Source organism: Podarcis pityusensis (genome assembly GCF_964106645.2).
Source record: "Podarcis pityusensis genome assembly, chromosome: 11".
NCBI classification, from domain to species: domain Eukaryota; kingdom Metazoa; phylum Chordata; class Lepidosauria; order Squamata; family Lacertidae; genus Podarcis; species Podarcis pityusensis.
Window position 1 is genome coordinate 41,198,919 of NC_138036.1, and position 14,702 is coordinate 41,213,620.

Below are 14,702 nucleotides of genomic sequence, written 5' to 3' on the forward strand. Positions count from 1 at the left end.
TGCCAACAAAAAATGGGGCTTTCTACAACATGCATATGAAACAAAATATCTGCACTCACCACATGCACAAGAGTAAACTGAATTTCCGACACAAGTGCAGTATCTAACCCATGGGGTAATAGAAAACCACAATGACAAAAACATTCATCCAAGAGTACAGATTTAGAGGTTTCCAACAAAGCACAAAGGGGACCCAAGTTTTGACCCAACTATTTTTTTGTGTGTGTTTAAGTCACAAGGGCTGTGGAGAAATGGAACCAGATTCACAGTGAGAGAGGTGCTTCTCACATAGGATTTTGTATTCTTAGCCTGAAACCTAAGTTTTAAAAAAATATAAAGGGATGTAAGCAAGTTTGAAACACAGTTTCTCTGTAATATACACAGCACCTGACTCCGGTATTGCTTATAGCTAATATAGATGAATTTTTTTCTTAAGTACAAAATGTGTAATAAAAATCAGCAAAATGTATTCTGGCACTGACTTTGAGTAGGCAGGAAACTGGATTTCCTATTTTATTTTTATTTTTTTAAAAGCACTCATCACAGAGATCTCAGAGCTTTCCAATGTACAGAACTCTGTACTTCTTTTACACTTTCCACCTCCAGAACTCTGGACTAGATTACCCTCGGGATCCTTGCCAATTCTATAATTCTATGAAATGCTAGAAGTGAAATCCTAAGGACACATACTCAAAACTAAAACCTACTGAAATCAGAGGGACTGCCTTCTAAGAACACTTGTTTAGGATCGGAGAATAAAAGTTCAAATGGTACAGTGTCTATCATTGCTTGGGAGGGGGTATTGAGACAAGGGCAACTTTAAGTCCAGTTCACATCCATATTTACATAGGTTAGCCATCAGCTGCCAAAGAATTTGAGAGCAACCTACTGTTTCACAACTTGCATTGATACTGCATAACAACATCTTTCTGCCCCACAACTACATTTCCCCCTTTTCATCACCACTGCCGTAGTATCTCAGGGCTCTAACAGAAAATCTGGTGTAACACAAGCAGCGAGATTGTTTGAAAGCACATTCCCACCATCATCAATTGGAAACGCTTACTTAAGGAAAACTGCCGCTAATATGTTCCAGTCAGCAATGCCCCTAAGATGACAAAAACCCAGTGTAAAAATATGTGTCGCTTAACCTGATGGCAGGAGCTTTGATCATCTTTTGGGACCATTCATTCTTCCTTCTCATTGACTGATAAACCATCCCATAGTTTCCTGAGCAAACTCTCCGCCTGTTAGTCACAGTGAGGCAAAACAAACCAGTGAAGCTTAAGCTGTACAAACCTCCCTAAAACTATACTGGTTTCCATCCAACCTAGGAACGAGCAGAGAAGAAGTGAGTGGGCAAAAACTAACAAACTTCTGGCCTTAGGATTCTTGCTACAGTTTCCTGAGCAAGGGGAGAAGACTGCAAAAAGACAGGCTTATGCTATACTGGCTTCTAGTGATTATTGAGCAGTATGTAAGCTGAAAATGCCAGCAGTCTCAATTGTTTATTCTCACTAAAGAATGAATAATGAAAGAAAGCAAAAAGGAAGCCAAAGAGGTTCAACTGTGCCCTATGCTTACAAAGTATTCCATGCACATTTGACCACTATCACCATTAAATGTTGTTGCAGAACACACATTTGAACAAGACCAAGTAAGCTTTAGTATACCTTGTACTATCTGAACCTTACATTATCTATCAAAAGGTCTAACTCAAGACATCAACAATTACTATCTCTTTATATGGTCAGTTACAAGAAAATGTTGCCTCCCTACTTCCCCAACCAAACTTCTAGCAAGACAAAATTAGCAAGGGGGTGTGTGGAGTGGAATGCTACTAAATCAATTGGATTGCTTAAGGTTCTATGTCGCCTAATTTCCTCACATCTCCCATATTTTAATGCTGGCATACTTCCAGGACTTTGCAGTGCCAAGATTACATATGTCACAGACCATTTCATTGCATGGAATAGCAGTCTAAAGCTTCCTTTCAAGTTAATTAGCTATAATAGTCAGTTGGGGGGGGGGAGAAGGGGGGAAAAACCTCCAAGATAATGTGACTTCTAGTCAACAAATTTATAAAACAAGAGAAATTGTTTTGCAAACTGGACCGCGAAACACATATCATCAGTCAGTATCATCCAATTTTGCAAGAAACACAAAATAAGACTGATAAATGAAAACCACCTTCATTGGGTTTAAGCTAATACGCCATTAATATGAAAAGAATTTGACAGTTTACATAAGGGATGTGACCTGGTGCCAACAACCTCTGGCTTCTCCATTTTCCAGATGGAAGGAGATTAGTCTAAAGCCTTTATTCTCATAAGAAGATTTTCCCCCCATGGAAAAACTATAAAGGACAATTCTGTTCCAAACTTCAAGTCTCCTTCACAAACGTCTACTCAATTCTGGTCCCTTACTAATGCCTATTAAAAGAAGCCCTTGGGCCTGAAGCTGTTGGGAGAAAAAGACTAATGCAAACTCCACTTTAATGCCTGCCTTTAAAAGATCTATTGACAAAAGCAGTGGGGAGAGTTTGGACCAATGTTAACTTAAAGAAAAAGGTTGGTGAGTTTCAATTGTGGATGTGAACGCCTGCTTGAGTTTGATCTTGATGGGCTTAAGGCAGAGAAAAGTTAAGCCTACTTGCATATTAAAAATGCATTAATTTTAAATTCAGTATGTACCATTTCTCTCACTTTGATTTATAAGCATCACTGGAAAAGACTTTGAAGGACATTCCTGTTTAAAATGGTAAAGAGCCACAGCACAGGACACTTTCTCTTCTTTGAAAATGTTAATATGAAAAATTGTCCATTGACAAAGCATGACACCATGTCCCATTAATCCTTAAATACAGTAAAATGGGAAACTAGAGTCTTCCATTGGTCTGTCCAGTGGAAGACATGGGTAGTTAATCAAAGAGAAAACATCTCTCAGATAACTTACCTCTTGCATACAAAAACTCATAACTAGTACATCTAATCAGACTACACACACACGCACACACACACACACACACACACACACACAATATTTATCCTTACCACATCACTATGCAAAAACAGCTGCAGAGCCAAGCAAACAAATTCTCATCACCAAGTTACATGGTCTTGTCCCTGACCTTGTAGTTAGTGTCTGAAAAGAAGCACAAGTTAAAGATAAAATTTCCTACTCTTTTCTCCAGAATGAAGACTAAATCTTGGAGGAAAGAGGGCAGAAAACAAGTCCCTGCCCCCCAACAGCAGCTAGAGAAGGCCAGAGCCTGCTCTGACTTTGCACACAGTAGGCACTTACAATCTGGAGTAACCACTGGGTATGGAGTGAACCTAGACAGTTTCACCTTCCCGATGTAGCTCAGGAGCTGCCTTTGTGAGTAACATGCACCCTGAGTGTCTGTTGTGAGCACAGGCAAAGCTACATAATTCTGCTTCTTCCTTCAACCCAATGTCCACTGGATGCAAAGCAAAGCAGTTTGCTTTTACACTCAATTGACATTGTGAACTTGGAGTATTTGGCAGGTGCACAAATCTCCACCTTCCTTTTCTAGCTTCCAGTTGGAGGTCAGAGGTTTGTCATGGCTCTACAAAAAACAACAACAAATCCCACATTTCAGCCAACCTGTTGGACTGTCGGGGCAGAAAGTTTCGTTCCTTCTCCTCTTCAGCTCCAGGCTCAGAGGAGGCATTAGATTTATCTTGTTCTCCAAAGCTTGACTCCTGTTTCACCATGGCAATAGAAGGGGAAGCAAAATTACTGAATCCCAGACATCTACAGGGAATTCTGCATGCCAAGTTCCTACATGCAGTGAGAGCAATTTCTCCCTTCTATTGGGATCTTCAGTGAAATTAATTGCAACTGTGTAAGATGCAAGAATGTTCAAATATGAATTTTGCAGAAGACCTCTACAGTTGATTGCGCATTTTGTGACTTCTAATGCATGGAGACATTTGTCCCTTAATACTCATAATAAAAATCACCCACTAAATGCACACTGACCCAGCCATTATAGGACCATCTTGAAATATTAATCAAACAAGTTACTCAACCTTAAGTAACTTGAATGAAAGCCAAAAATTAGCTATATTTAGCTTGCTGTAAGAACAGACCAACTGTCAATTTTACCTTCTTTTAATACACCCCCACCCTTTGGAACAACCTTTCCAGATAAAGATAATTTTTCATTCCCAGCTTTATAAAACGAAAGATAAGCGTACTCTAAATCCCTACACAATAAATGTGCTCTTCTAAAACCTAATAACTGATAAAGTTATGGCAATCAGATAACCAGTTTAGAAAATTGTTTAAGGAAATGAACACTAGTACATCACAGTACCAGACTTCCCTTTAATTGATACAGTGTGCTTTTTTGTCAAGTGATCACTTTTTTAACAATCAAAACCTGCAGTTTTATTCATCAAATTAATTTAGAGGTACATCAGACATCTGGGGGTAACCCAGTTAGGAATCCAATAACACTTTTTACAAAATCCATGTCCGGGGGGGGGGGGAGGGAACGTTCCTTTGTTATTTCCGTTAAGTGATACCTGGAAAAAATCTTGCCATGTGGAATGGTTTTGTTCAGTGCTCCAGCCAACCCACCATGCTGTCTTCCAGGATACAACATTCCACGCCCCTCCACTCAACTCAATCCCACTTTACACTTGCACACTGATACCACCCTCTGGTTTCTCAGTGCACCTCACAAGCACAGCAGTATATATATGGAAACAGTACCAAGGCAGCCTAGTCATGGGTCAGCACTTGCCAGACAACACCCAGCAGTGACACCACCAATAAAAGCCTCCCCTGCCAACCAAAGGGTCTGAGATGGTTGATCTTGGCAGATGCAAGCTTAAGGACAAACCCTAAATAGCGTGTGAACGTAGTACTAATACCTTGAACCGGGTCCAGTAGTAGCTCTAATGCAACTTACGCCCTTGTTTGTACTCAAGAAAGGCCTTTCCTGCAATATAAAGCTGATCTCTTTGATCAAGTGGAGAAAATCATTTCCCCTACCAACAGAGCACCTGGTATTCAGTGATTTATTGCTATGGATTTTCTTCTTCTGCCATGAACAAAGACTTTAACAAAAAAAAAAACCCTCTTAGATTGCAGTGATAGCAGTTCACAAAATGAGCCTTCACTCTCCATCAAACTATCATGGCTGATTACATAAACTAAAAACTGACTTTTATAATCATAACCGTCTCCAGGGTTGAAGATACCTTTATCTGTTTACACTTATGAATAACTATTTTTAAGTGCAGAGTGGGAAAGATATACTGCAACAGCAAAATAAGCATTCAATAACAGGGAAATCCTAATGTTTCTTCAACTATCTGTAAATACGTGCAATAAGAGGAAGAGGAAAAGATACCATTCCAATTATTGTTTAATACACGTTAGATAAGAGAAGCAATGTCCTCAATAGAATTTCAGAGGAAGCAATATAAAGAAGAGTGGGTTTTCCTTCACTATGAAATGTTCTATGGCTGAGAAGTACAGGGGAAAAAGTATCAACTCTTTACAAACTGGAGGATTTATTTCTTGCTTTTATTGGAAAAGCAATCCTAATCCCTGATCTGCAATGCTGAAGAGTTCGGAGTGGGTAGAGAATTCAAAGATTAATAAGCCAAGAGGTATGAGGTGAAGAGGGTACACGGTTGGGGCATATAGCCACTGCCACCTTGCCCACATCAGATGACTGTATAAGCTGAAACCATCCCCTCAGACATTGGGTACTTCCTCTGTAATTGCAACAACTGCAGACTGTAGATCATTCTGAAGTCGAGCAACTTTAGCCTCAAAGTGTGTAAACACCTGGTCATAATGGAGGCCCTTCTCACACAGTCAGATTCAGTAACCTCTGGACCAGAGGTCAGCAAACCTTTTCAGCAGGGGGCTGGTCCACTGTCCCTCTGACCTTGTGGGGGGCCAGACTATATTTTGGGGGGAGAAATGAACAAATTCCTATGCCCCACAAATAAGCCAGAGATACATTTTCAATAAAAGCACACATTCTACCCATGTAAAAACACGCTGATTCCCAGACCAGCCGCGGGCTGGATTTAGGCAGCGATTGGGCCGGATCCAGCCCCCGGGCATTAGTTTGCCTACTCATGCTTTGGACCTTCCAAAACAACTTTGCTGGCCAGCTACTAGAGGATGCAACGCAAACTGCAAAATGAGCCTGCTTCACAGTTCACCCTGCCACAAGGTAGGCATAACTGTATACGCTACCCAGTTTTCAGCCTCTGCATGGATACTTAATTTACCCAGAATTACCGCCCTGGGGTTCTCCAACCATGCCAGAGATCCCTTCCCCCGCCAGCTATGTCCCAGATCCCATTTGTAATTAGAATGGTCAATATTAGAACAAAATCTTTATAAGTCCCTGCTACCTGCCCACACAGACCTATTCAAGCACTGTTATCTGGCATTGCCAAATACAACTGAGAAATTTGGGCTACAGATAATAAACTAAGGCCCAGTAGTAGGCACATCCCACACTGTTAGGCGGAAGATTTTAATGCCACCACTCCTCTCAGTGTCCCTTACTCAGAAGAAATGATTACCAATCCAAACCTCCACCCTCCCAGGCTCTCACCCTGGGTAAGAATCACAGGCCTGATGTCCACAGTGCCTAGGCTACAATTCTGTATCCTCGCTGACAGGGAGGGCACCCTTGCACCTCACCAAAATCATGTCCCAAAAGGGTTGCCTACCGCAGAGCCTGTCCTTAGGCAGGCTCTGGACCACACCCACATCCCAGCTGTAACCAGTCAGCCAGAAACCAAACAATACCACACAATGCAATCAACCCAACTCTCCAATTGATGCAGACAAAACACAAACTCTCATTTCTGTCTGGGAGAGCAGGCCAGGCAGGGCCCAAGACAGGGCCAACCAGCTCTCCCTGTTTAGCCCCCCTGTAGGTCTGATCCCCTAAAATAAATGCATACAATAAAATTAAAATAGTGGATACCAGAAGACATGAAAGGCACTAGTTAGCAGTTTGACATTTCTATGCAGATCCCACATGTATACATGAAGAAACGGTGAACATTCACAAGCGTAATATCTGCAATAATACCATCTTTCTAGTTATACTGTTTTAATTTACAGCTGTAATGAGAAAGAAATGCAGAGACCCAATTAAGCTTGAATAGAACAGAATTTCCTGACAAATCCCAGCTCAGCAATTTCACACTGGAGCCTCCCTTTGTTGGGAGTATGACGAATGAGGTCAGGAACAGAGTCTCATGAGAGACTGAAATTATATTCTATTCATTTTGAATGTTGCTATCTTTTCATTTGACTTTTTGTGTAGAGACTAACCTGACCTAGTCAATGTGTCTGTATCTGTCTTGGGTGATCCTAGCTAAGTATCTATGTTAGATGATGTAGTTAGGTGTAAGCCACGAAAGGCCTGACATATGAGAGAAAAATATTATCTAGGACTGTAGAACATTGATGATACATTGAAGTGGCTTTGGCTGGGAGCTGTAAACAACAACACGCAATATTTTGTCACTTTTTCTTCTGGGTCTCAGGCATCTCCTGAGTACCAGTCTGGCCTTGTCAAACAGTTTCTTCATTTCAATGAATAGGCATTGTAGTTATAAAAAAAAAAATCTGGTGTAAAAGTTGTCAGGTGCAAGTCCCTGTCTGAGAAACAGGAACAAATGTGCTCATTGTTTTCATCATCTGAATTCACATACTTTGAAATACTGAAACAGTATAATGCCACTTCACATCAATTGTGTGTTTCGCACCATTGTGTTTCAAGTGTCAATGCAGAAGGCAGGCTATCCGTATAAATTAGGCTACAGAGTTCAGGCCTTAAGGAAATGCATATTTGTCTGCGTAAAACAACCCAGGGAGATAATCCACTCTGTAAACAGCTTCATCTGCCAGACGTATGGCATGAGAATAAGCAAATGAAGAGGGGTGTACGAACACTTATGAGCTTATAAAATAAGAACAGGTGCTTAACCCACCCTGCATGACATTCGTTTTACTGAACACCCAGCACGATGGAATATGTAGTGTGGGTGAGTCGTTTCCGGCCTAGCAGGAGGCAAATTGCACAAACATGTTTTCAGGATTTCTGTGAGCAAAAGAAAATTCATAAAGTCAACTCTTTATGACGTACCTAACTTTTAGATTAAACTCGGCAAGCTGCCTTATCTTGACACACATCATTGGTCCATCTAGTTCAGAGTCTCTACTCTGTCTGGAAACAGCTCTCTAAGATTTTAGTCAGGAGCTTTTCCCTATTCTACCTGAAGACACCAGGGCTTGAACCTGGGACCCTGAACTATGGTCCTTCCCCAAGGATTTCATACACCTCTCCAAAACTGAATCAGAGAAATCATTATGATGAAGTTCTATTTGTTATTTTAAAACAGTCAGTTTTCTGTTTGTGATTTTTCACTGTTAATGCTGCAGTTACTTCTTTGGGAAATCTAGAGAACTCAATTCAGTGCAACTGACATGCAAATTTTTGTCTACCAATAGTTTAAGACACACAGTTCCTCTTTTACCATCAAAGATTTGTGACTTGCCAGTGGTGAAATTATGTCAGACTACATCTGTAGAAGTGGTGCTCGATTTCTCCTTCCCAAGAACATTATGCAATCTTCTTGGCCAGGAGCTCTAAATAACCTCAGCCTCCTTCTTAGACATTGAAGTTATACTTGTCACTTGGTATTTGATTAAACAGGGAAGGTGGACGCTCTGGTATAGTGGCAGACAATATAAACTACTCCACTCCTTTAAAATGCTGCATCAGAAATGACCAATAAGCAAGTGGAAGTCAGCATGCTAAAAATATTAAGCTCCTAGCCAGTCCTCATAGACACTTGCAAGATGGTTCACTAAGTAACAAGCATCACACAACTTTGCCACCGCTTCCAAGCAAAACGTTTTTTTACCAAGATTAGCTTATTTCCATTTCCGATGTCCCCAAAGTAATCCTGTTTGTTCCTTCAACCTTCTCATAGACAGTGTCAAGCCTTAAATTTTACACTGTAAAGTAATCATAATATTCTCTGCTTCATAACAATACTTGAGAACTGCAAAAAGATAAAAAAAGTTATCAGGCACACAACATGTAAGTTTATACTGTTTTATACCATAAATTGTTCTGCACTGGTTGATGGCTGCTGTAATTACTAGGTCAACAAAGTTTGTGTACCTGGCTAAAGAAAAGTGCTTCAAATTAGGAAACAGAAAATGCAGAACAAAAAAAGCAACAATTTGCCAAGAATACATAGAGAAAATTATCAAATATACTAAGAATGCAAATGGATACATGTCACAAGCCACTGCTTAACTTGAAGAGATATTTGCTCTTTTGAAGTCCTGCCAGAGACCTCAAAGCTGCAAATCAGGCAGCTTCAAAACAAGTTGTAAGAAAATAATAATAATAAAAAATCATAGCTCCACTAGTCAATAGGAATAATATTACAGATGTCAACAGAAGCAGGATCATACCCATTTTGCCTTCTAAGAACACAGCTCAGTTCTCAAACTGAATGCCTTTCTTGTTATCCTGCAAGCTCAGAAAAATAATCAAGGCATTTTTCATGTAAGCAAGCACACTCTGTTCTAAAGCAACATTGGTAATAACATGTGACAGCAAAGAATTTCACTTCTGAAGCAGAATTTGCTTGAAAAACGTTAGTATCTTTTCTCCTCTCATTATGACAATGCACAGATGACCCACCCCTTCATTTTTTTAAAAAAAATAAGGTTATTGAATATAGATAGTCTATTTAAAATCCTGTAGTGCTATGGGCTGTTAAACAAATCTGTAAAGTTAGATTTCAGAATCTGTGAGCTACAGATTTATAGATTGAAAAGAAAATACTTTTTGAGGATAGTTGAACACCCTACTAGCTTATCTGAACTTTTCTCAGTAACATTGCTATCACATAATAAATGTAAACTTAATATTTATTTCTTGTGAGGATACAAAGAATTACTCCAGAGATTATCCAAAGCAATTAAAGAGATCATAAATAATTCTCTCCCCACTCGCCATTTTCATTTGTGTGTGTGTGTGTGTGTGTGAGAGAGAGAGAGAGAGAGAGAGAGAGAGAGAGAGAGAACACACAAACACAAACACAGAGACCAAGACAGAGACGGAGACAGAGAGAGAGCTTATCTTTGGATACGAACAAGACACATATGAGAGGAAGTGTACAGCCTTTAGTTCCAATTACTTAGAAATAAGTAATAGTAAATATTCCTAAGAAGTAAAAGTTAACCACTGTCAGGTATAGATCAGTCCTAATTACCAAACATTTTCACATGAGGGATAGGTGAGGGAGATTGGTTTTTCTGGTATCCAAAACCAGACTTGCCAAATGAAAAAGATTACGGGGAGCTTCATAGCTCTTTCTCCCACTGCTGCCACCCTCTCCGCCAGTGCGAAAGAAAATAGCAAATCTAAACAGCAGCCTCTTTCTTAGAGAACCAATGTGAGCTCAGCTGACATCAGTGGGATTTATAAAGCTATAAAATTGTGTGCCGGCTGTAAGAGTGCTCACTGGCAGCTGTCACTATGAACTTGTTGCTTACATCGGAATCTTCCAGTATATACCTTCCATGTAAGCGGCAAAACCCTTTCTGTGAATATGACTGTCAGAAAACGCAGTTAGAACTTCATTATCAAGCCCTACTCTGTGTGGTGGTGGTGGCAGCAAAGAAATTCCTCACTGGTTACACAGAGTGCCTTTAGTGGAGCTGATCCAAATGGTTGAGGGCATTCTCCAACCCTGATATGCATGTTCCTGAGAACTCCTTCACATTTTCTAAGCACTTTGAAAATAAAATTGCTTATATCTGCTACAGAACAGATGCCAAGACTACAACAGATCAGTTTAAAGTTGTGTCCAAGAGCTTGTGTTTTGTGTTACTGGATGAATTTCAGTTGTTGAAGTCTAAGGATGTGGACAAGGTTCTTGTACAAGCATGGCGTACCAACTGGATTGTTCAACCTATGTTCATCTTGGCTCCTAAGCAGAGAGATTGACCAGATGGGCTTGGGAGGAGGAAATTATGGAGCCGTCCCAGCTGTCCTTTCACAAAGTTGTGAAAAAGTGTTGTTTTTTTAATTCCCTTGTACCCAGAATATTATACGAACTGTATTCTGGTTACTAATATTCCTTCCTAGGCAAGATATTTAAACAGGCGTGGGTTGTACCATCCAGTGAGTCCCTGACCAGAGGGAGTACTTAAAATCTTGAAGTTTGAGTCATTCTGGGAAAACTAACGGAGGTGGAATTAGAAAGAGAGTAATTGGCATCTGGGTTTCTAATTTGGGAAGTGAACTTAGATAAGGATATAACAGCTGCCTTACACAGTACAAATGTAAGTAGGTACCTAGTGAAGGATATTGATAATATCTAGTTTTATATATTACCATTAATATACATTGTACATTAGTACAAAATATACTGTATGCTAGTATATAAACACGAACAGGCACAAAGGTGCCCTCTTATTATTTATGTATATATGGTTTATATGCCAAAATGGGCAGGTCGGCAGAGCAGAGATGGTTATAACCCTGTATCTGCTCAACAAGATAATCAGTTAGTCAGGGAGTACTGTTTCTAATTTATTTTTATTTATTTTTTTTAAAAAAGAAATTGCACCTTCCACTAAAATTGGTGGGTCTTTGATGAGGGACGAGAAAATTTGCAGGGGAGGAATATGAACCCCCCTGAATTGTGGATTTAGCCATCCCCGTTCTATAGCTCAATAACCTGCCATCGTTTCTTAAAAACTGGCAAGGCAGCTCTTCCACATTTGCATTGTCATCAGTGGATACAGGAAGTAGTAACTTTCATCATTTGCTGTTGTAGAACAAGAGTCATAATACGTCATAATACAAAAAAATAAAAATGTAGGCACCATTCCAATAAACTGCCTGGGAAGGAAAAAAAGCCTGCTATCACCTTTCAGTGTTTTTAGCCAATTCGTAAAGTCTGAGTCATGCAGCACACCAGGTCTAGAAAATCTTGTAGGCACCCTTGCACATTTCAGAAGGTTTGGTGGTATATGAAGATACCAACATCTACAGTTGGGTGACAGCAGTGGGAGCAAGTTCCCCATCCTTCACAAGAATTAACCAGTTGGTTTCTTTTGAGACTTGCCGGCTTTGTCAAATCTGTGACAAAGGAAAAGATGGGTCAGATCCAAGACAGTCTAAAGTTAACAGCAGCCAGCTGTGTGATGGCAAACACCAGCAGGCAAACCACTGAACAAATAAGATGTTAATCAAAACCAAACAAATTCGGAGGACTAGGTAATTTTACATATTTGAGCAAAATGAAGGGAAACAACACACAATGGCCCTCCACCTCTCACTTCTTTAAAAAAAAAGGCTTAGCTACAAAGCGGACAAGCAAATTGAAATAATCATCTGAGAAGACTCTTAGGAAGAAAACTCTCTTGCTGCTTATGTGGTCAGAAAAGACACAGATCACATCTATGCTGTCAGAATTCAAAAAAAATCAGATAGGTCTTCAGCACATGAAGACGGCTTAGAATTATGGAAGAATCAGAAAAGTTAGTAGCCAAATAAAATATTTTGTGTCCAGTATAAAAGTGACCTCATGCAGATTTCCCTGTTCTTGATCTGTTCAGCTTCTCCTTAAATATTCATTTCCCCCCTTAGCCAGTTACACTGTACTGACACTAATCTGCCTTGAAATTGGCTGATTCTGCTCCAGCCAAAGCCAAGTTTCATCTGGTTGTCTTCGCTCCAAACCCAGTCTATGCTATATGGCAGAGGTTATTATTAAAAACTATATATTATGTGCACATGCTGTAAGAGAGTTCCTAGCTTGCAAAAATAACTATTATATCTATTTTCCATTCTCTCAAGTCAATGAAAGAGATTGGTAGTGGTGAAAACCTCGTATGGAAATTGTTCTCTAAATCCATTATTATCCATAAATGCCATTTAGCAACTGGCATCATACCTATGTAATATTTTTCCCCATTTTATTTTGTGGATGCTAAGGTGGGGTAAACCAGGACAGAGTAAAGAATGCAAGGTCCATTGACATTATGCTGAGCATTAACCACAAGGGCAGAGAAACAAAGGATTCACACAATCAATTACGTCTGGTAGTTTAGTTTATTCCTTTCAAATGAGCAGGTGCTTTGGCTCCAGCAGAAGGGAAGGGATTCTTAACACCACTCTGTTTTCTAACGATACAAGTATCATTTGACCAACCAACTATGAATCAGCATTCTTCCCCCTGCACAAGAATAAACATTCCCTTTTATTATTACTAGATTAAGTAATATAATACGGGTTCTAAAGCTATGTGAGAAGCATGAAGAAATGAATTCTAATTCAAAATATAAATGCTTATATACTAGCTCATACCTCTGAGAGAGTCCTTCCTGCCCACCTTCTCTTCCTGAGCAGATTTTCTGGTGAGAGGTATAGAGCTTTAGGCTGTGCACAATATTACTTGCTTAAAATACAGCTGGATAGTTCTTTTTTTCCTCAGTTTGCATCAAAGCTGGTTTAAGGGGAAGTGTTTCATACGAAATCATTAGGCAGACACATGATATGGATTGTGGCTAATGCCATGTCCACAAAGCTTCCCAAGGCAGCTGTGGGAACACAGAGTAAATGGATGTGAGTCCACAGCTTCGTCTCAAAACTAAGAGACATGAGGAATATGCAACTTTTTTCACTTTAGATGAAACCCTCAAAGTGGAACTGAACAAATAACACCCAGCTTTGAAATATATGTATTGCTTTAGTTCCCACCCTCATTTCAGATCTATTTGCATACCTAACAATTTACAGATTATAATCCATTATAGAATGGAATATCATCTGTCATGCTTAAAATGCAAAGGGGCAAGTATGAATGTGGACATGCCAAAGTGAGCAGGAGTCCAGCACACAATTGTGTGGCAAAGCAGAACATAATGCAGCAAGTACAGAGGTAAGGACCAATGGGTGGGGAATCAACTAGAAAGTTAACTGGAAGTAGCTGGTACTCATCAACCACATCCCATCTTTAAGACAAATTTCCATAAACAAAACCTTCCCTCTATTCCCGGCAGTGTATACCCAACTTCCACTGACATGGGGCAGGTTTGGACAGTACCTGAACAGGGCCGATCTGCTCATTATGCAGAGCGCTGTTCCACATGGAAATGTGTCAGTTGTAAATATGAGTGTTTCCATATGAAATCCTATACACAAATGCTAAAATTGTGCATTGGGTTCCCAGATGAAATACAGTATTTCACATTCAAATGGACATGTAAACTGCTTTGAGGTTTATTCTACAATCAAAGTGATATATAAATCTTGTGAAGTAAAAAAAAATGTATTAGAATAGGCTATTGCTCCTGCGCTGTGATCTAGACCACAGAGCCTAGGGCTTGCCGAGCAGAAGGTCAGCAGTTTGAATCCCCGCGACTGGGTGAGCTCCCATTGCTCGGTCCCTGCTCCTGCCAGCCTAGCAGTTTGAAAGTGCAAGTGCAAGTAGATAAATAGGTACCACTCTGGCGGGAAGGTAAATGGCGTTTCCGTCCACTGCTCTGGTTCACCAGAAGCGGTTTTGTCATGCTGGCCACATGACGCGGAAGCTTTCTGCGGACAAACGCCGGCTCCCTTGGCCAGTAAAGCAAGACGAGCGCTGCAA

General features: G+C 40.1%; 1 protein-coding gene across 2 annotated transcripts in view; it reads right to left on the bottom strand.

Moving 5' to 3' along the window:
• Positions 1 to 14,702, bottom strand: part of EFNA5 (ephrin A5) — a 219,093-nt gene that overhangs the window by 148,674 nt on the left and 55,717 nt on the right. The gene's annotated exons all lie outside the window — the stretch shown is intronic.